We start from the raw sequence: 6,312 nt of genomic DNA on the forward strand, positions 1-6,312 counted from the left end.
AGAGATTACTAAATAATCAGAGCCTTTGCATTATGGAGCACTCCTTATCCATTTTTGAAATAAATGCATATATTTACTAACTCATAAAAACAAATAATTGATGAGTACTTGCCATGAGTCAGGGACTGTTTCCAGGTTTTGAAGTACACATCGTACAGCACTTTCCACGAGAGGTACTTAGAATTTATTTTGTGCTTCATGTCAAATGATATCTTTAAAGATATCTTCAAATTTTGATTATTTGATTTTAGGAAATCCAAAATTATAGGGGATGGGAAACTATTAAATGATTTACTTAATCTATTGTATTTCTTAATATCTTACTCTACCCCTGTATTAAGCAGTTCTGTATTTGGCAAGGTAAATGGTTTCATTCATAATAATATTTAAGGAGTTACTGACATGCTTTTTTGCTCAAAACTATTTTTTTTTACCTGATTATTTCCCTGCCTGAAATGGCATAATGAAAAAAATATCCTCTAAAATCACAGCACATCTTAAAGGGCTTAACACATTAATTTGTTACCAATTTTATTCTACAATCCCTAAAATGTTAGCTTATCAGATTGCTTTACTCTTAGCCAGTTGAGAATACAAAGCTAAGCCAAGGGACAGTTGTAGAATATGGAACATTACCTGGAGAGTATGGGACTGAGTCAAACACAGTCATGTAGAGGAAGTAGGTAAATGAATACCCAAAGTAAATTTACAGAGAGTGATCAATTTATACTTTCTTCCAGGGCTAAGACTGCTACTAAATTTAGTAGATATAAATTAATAAAATAGAAAAAATGTTATTTGCCCTTGGGAATATTACTCTCTGACCACTTAAGACAACACTTTTCTCTCTTGTTTTAGCATAACTGCATTTTAAAATTATATATACACTAAAAGCCCGGTGCATGAAATTCATGCACAGATAGGGTCCCTAGGCCTGGCCTGTGATCAGGGCCAATTGGGGCCTTCTGGCTGCCAGTCAGGGCCTCCCTTCCCTGGCGGGGCCTCCCTTGCCCAGCTGCCAGCTGCTGCCTGCCCACCGGGGCCTTCCTTTGGCCTGTGCCACCCCCTGGTGGTCAGCGCACATCATAGCAAACAACCAAACTCCCAGTCTCCAAGTCAAACTCCCCAGGGGACAATTTGCATATTAGGCTTTTATAGATATAGATATACATGTTAAAATAGAATAATGTTGGATATGTCCATAAAGAGTGATAGAATGATGTTCTAAGGGTTTCCAATGATTGGTAAAGGTTGAGATTTATCTTTAAACACAGTGAACATAGCCCTAGCCGATTTGGCTCAGTGGATAGAGTGCCAACCTGCAGACTAAAGGGTCCCAGGTTCAATTCCAGTCAAGGGCACATGCCCAGGTTGCGGGCTCAATCCCCAGTGGGGAGCATGCAGGAGGCAGCCAATCAATGGTTCTCACTCATCATTGCTGTTTCTATCTCTCCCTCTTCCTTCCTCTCTGAAATTAATAAAAATATATTTTTAAAAATAAATAAAGATAGTGGACATAGATTGTAGAGGCATGATATCCAGTGGGAGTAAGCAGCCAGCTACTGTGAATGAAATAGAGAGGTGGATAAAGCAGGAAAGTAATTTATGTTGGGCCTGGAATTAAGCCACATATATTTGGTGCAGTCAATATTTTCCAAAGTTGTTCAAATCTTAAGTGACAAGTTTCTTTCAGATATTTAGAAGAAAACAAATATTGGAAATATTTATTGGAATAATAAATTGGTATAAGGTAATTATGACTAGATTTTTCATATGTTATTTGTTTATATCTGTTTTGTATTATGTTTTCCATGAAAAACAATTACCAGAATCCTAATCAAATACCCATAAGTAAAAAGTACAATTAACAAATATATTCAGAATGATTATGAAGACCCTATAAATGCTTACACTTTTGTGTTAGGAGATAGAATTAAAATTATCATGAAATATCCCTATGTCTAATGCTAATTTTCAAACATAAAATCATACTGTGTTTTGTAAGATATGTCTGAATATTCAGAATAGGAAGTCAGAAATTAAGTTCCTGATGTTTTCTATTCTTGGAATGGCACAATGGTGTTCCATTTTTGGAACTTGTATTAAAATTTAAGATTAATAATTGACATTTTAACAGTACAAAAGTGACGAGAATACCATATGAACAGCTATACCGCTCAGAAGATCAAAGAGGTCTGAAATGTCTTCTCTAACAATGAGTTTTATTTGTCCCCAACAGGGAATTCTAAATTTTATCTATTAAAGCATATCAACATAGTTCCTCTTGTCAATGATACAGTGGATTAATGATACTGAGTATGTTATGTAAAGTTCTATTAGTGGCTCAGAAGGTGATTTTAGAAAAGCAACCTTACATGTAAATTAAGGAAGATGCTTTTGCATTTGTTTATTTTCATGAAATTAAAAAAGAAAGAGCCCACATAAATATAAGACACTGTTGAAAATGCTGAATCAGTTATGTGTTAAAAACAAATGAAGGGTGCCAAAACCGGTTTGGCTCAGTGGATAGAGCGTCGGCCTGCGGACTGAAAGGTTCCAGGTTCGATTCCGGTCAAGGGCATGTACCTGGGTTGCGGGCACATCCCCAGTGGGAGATGTGCAGGAGGCAGCTGGTCGATGTTTCTCTATCATCGATGTTTCTAGCTCTCTATCTCTCTCCCTTCCTCTCTGTAAAAAATCAATAAAATATATTTAAAAAAAAAAACAAATGAAGGGTGATTCGATGTAAGATTTATATTTCATATGGTTTATATATAGTTATTCAAATGAGGTTCTCCCACTGCATAAGATGTTTAATCAACATAACGATATAGCAACTTTTTCAGTACACTATTTCCAAAAATATATATTTAGACTATTTGGTATTTTTTCAAACAGAATTATTTTTTGAAACTTGAACGAATTACTAATTAGTGGTTTCTAACTCCTAACATTCTAGATAAATGTTAGAATCATACAGGGATCCTTTGAAAAGTACCGATATGTACATCACACACCTAAGAGATTATGAGGTAATTAATTTGTGAGTGTCTTAGACACTGATACGTTTCCAAATCTACACAGGTGATTCTTGAGTGTAGACAGAGTTGTGAAGAATTGAGATAAATCAAATGCCATCTATTTTGGAATAAGAGAAAGTATTTCAAAGATCTTAATATTGAATTTGATTTCAAAGCATTTAACCAAGTAAAATTATCTATTATAAAAATAATTCCGTTAATAACTTTAATGCTTATGTTTTATGTTAAAATTTATGAGTTAATAAATACATCACAAGTTAGAAAACAAATCACTGCATTATAACAAAAATGCACTAATAGCATGAGAAAGTACAATAAAATTTTCAAATTTGTTAATTTTTCTATATATTCAATTAAAAAAATCAAGAAGTAGACTACAACCAGAATAAATGAGGAAATACATTTTAAATAATAGTACTGAATAAATAATTGTGGCCCATTTATTTGAATTTAGAAAAAGTTGATTGACATTGTGTTTACTGAATTTCTCAGAGCTTAGAATTACAACTGTGATTACAATGGGAAAACAAGTATGTCAGTCTTTACAGCTTTTAACTAATGTTACCAAAATACAAATAACTAATTCATTTTAATCTCATATGGACTAGGCTTAGTTCGTCCAAAGATACATTTTTAACTGTACACAAAATAAAATGAAAAGAAATGGGACAAATAAATATGGATTTTGTTTTGTGTATTTCATAAGAAATTCAGTGTAAAGTAAGTACAATACTTCTGTTATTTCCGTAAAGTCAACAGAGAGTGAAAGCAGGAAGGGAATAACCAGATGATACTTGAACATTTGAAAAGTCAGTTAAGTTATTCAGCCTAGCATGCAGGAGGATATGACATGGTGGTATGATGCTAATTTTAAAAGAACTCTGCTTTTTCAGAAAGTAATAAACTATATGAAGTTGAGAAAAATTACTTAATCTATTCAACCCTATAAATTTCAGATCCAGTTCAACTTTCTAATCCTACAGATTTCAGTGTTAGTGATCATATCCAGTACCCAGATCTGTCATTTCTTTCTTCGGTGTCATAATTTCCTGAATTATGACAGGAAATTAGTTAGTTCTTTTACATCCTTGCTTAAATTTATTCTGAGGTATTTTATTCTTTTTGAAGCAATTGTGAATGTGATTGTTTTTTTAGTTTCCTTTTCTGGTAGTTCACTATTGGCACATAAAAATGCAATTGATTTCTGAATATTTATTTTGTATTCTGCTAATTTATTGAATTTATTTATCAGTTCTAGTAGTTCCTTTGGTGGAATTTTTAAGGTTCTCTATATGCAGTATCATGTCATCTGCAAATAGAGACAGTTTTACTTCTTTCTTTCCAATTTGAATGCCTTTATTTCTTCTTGTCCGATTGCTGTAGCTAGGACTTCTAGGACTATGGTGAATAAGAGGGGTGAAAGCAGACATCCCTTTGTTCCCAATCTTAAAGGAAATGCTTGTATTTTTTGCCCAATGAGTATGACATTGGCTGTGGATTAGTCATATATGGCCTTTATTATGTTGAGGTATGTTCCCTCTATTAACACTTTGCTGAGACGTTTTATCAAAAATGGGTGTTGGATTTTGTTGAATGCTTTTTCTGTGTTACATTCTGAGAAATTTATTCAAATGTATCACCCATTTGACTTTGTACTAATCTTTTTCTGCTATTTAACCCATCGAGATTTTATTTTATTCTTATTTTTAATTTTTAAAAGTTTTTATAGTCTCATTTTGCTTTTAAAAATTACATTTTTTTTAGTTCTTTAGATATTTTAATATCTAGGTCTCTGTACATCTAGGGTGGTTTGATTTTTTTTCTGCTGACTTATAATTGCTTACTTCCATGAATGTTGAGTACTTTTAGTTTAGAAGTTCACTTTTCATTGAATGTGATTTGTGGGAATCCTAAAGGTATAATTAGGGATGCTTTCCTAGAAAGAAATGCACAAAATATTCTTTAGGGAGAACTGCCAAATTGAGATCACTTCAATCCCCTTTCAGGTTCCTGTTTCGATATAGAAATTTCATGTCCAGACCTTGCTAGGAATCCAAGGCTTTGTCTACATGATGCATCTTTGACATTATTAGCTTTGGTCTCAAGGCATGCCCATTTAAAACTTACCACTCACAGCTTCTTGCTATAGTTTCAGTTTGCTGGTGTGCATGTGCACTCATGCTTTTTAAGGTTTCTTTTACTTTTTAGCAAATCCAGCACTGCAATAAAACTTATTTGGGTGCATTTATTCCAGGATCTAGTTGAATTTTATGCAGAAATTCCCATAGTATGTCTACTTACCCATAGAGCTAAAAGTGTAAGTTCTTTTACATTTTCCTACACAAGATAAGTAACATGGACTCTGAGAAAGAAAGTAACAACTAAGAAGGGTCTTAGCGGCTAACTGGGCTCAAATTAAAAACACACACACACACACACACACACACACACACACACACAAAAAAAAAACAGAGCCTAGCATTCATTTTTCTACAGGGGCCTCTCATTCAGATGGCACTTCAGGGAGAAGTCTGCACTAAGTGTCCTGCCTCCCAGCCTGAACTACCTGCCTGCACTGTGTTCCTGCCATTGAGCCAATCTTTATACAGGAGTTCTTGGAATCCTATTTCAATCAGTAGGACTGAGGTTTTCCCCATCCAATCAGAACTATGCAGCTATATCCCCATCGGCATCTTCATCAACCAAACACAGTGACTCCATTATAACCAATCAAAACAGTGCCTTTTGGACGCGAACAGGGAGGCTTGCTTGCTTCAGTGACAGAGGAAGCCAACGTTCCCCGCCTGCCTTGTCGGCCTCTCAGCTGCTCTCTAAGAAACATTGTTTGACAGCGACCACGCCATCTTGGGAAACAGAGCTGCTTGAGACTAGGATCCTGGCCTCAGCACCACCCAGTCTGATCTCAGACGCATACCAGGACCCTGCAGCCACTGGGGACAGAGACCTGCGACCACAGCTACAGACCTGCGGACACCAAAAGTTCAGAAATCCCTGCGGCAGATCCGTGAGTAACAGAGCCCACCCCCCCTTCCCGCAGGCTCGCGGGCAGCGCCATAGTAACTGATAGACCCGCCCCTTGCCGGGGCCTCAGCGCTGCAGGAACTTTGGCCTGGAAGTGCGCGAGCACCTTGGAACTGATCCTGCGCGCACTTCGGGCTTCAGAGCCCTGGGCTGGGAGAAAACTCGCCCGCAGCACCAGGAACTAATCCTACGCGCACTGCCGGCTTCGGGGAGCCCTGGGCCGGGAGCA

General features: G+C 36.1%; 1 protein-coding gene across 1 annotated transcript in view; it reads left to right on the forward strand.

Moving 5' to 3' along the window:
• Positions 1-6,312, forward strand: part of LOC102255541 (ephrin type-A receptor 6) — a 994,071-nt gene that overhangs the window by 352,102 nt on the left and 635,657 nt on the right. The window lies entirely within an intron of this gene.

Source organism: Myotis brandtii, unplaced genomic scaffold (assembly GCF_000412655.1).
Source record: "Myotis brandtii unplaced genomic scaffold, ASM41265v1 scaffold63, whole genome shotgun sequence".
Classification (NCBI taxonomy): domain Eukaryota; kingdom Metazoa; phylum Chordata; class Mammalia; order Chiroptera; family Vespertilionidae; genus Myotis; species Myotis brandtii.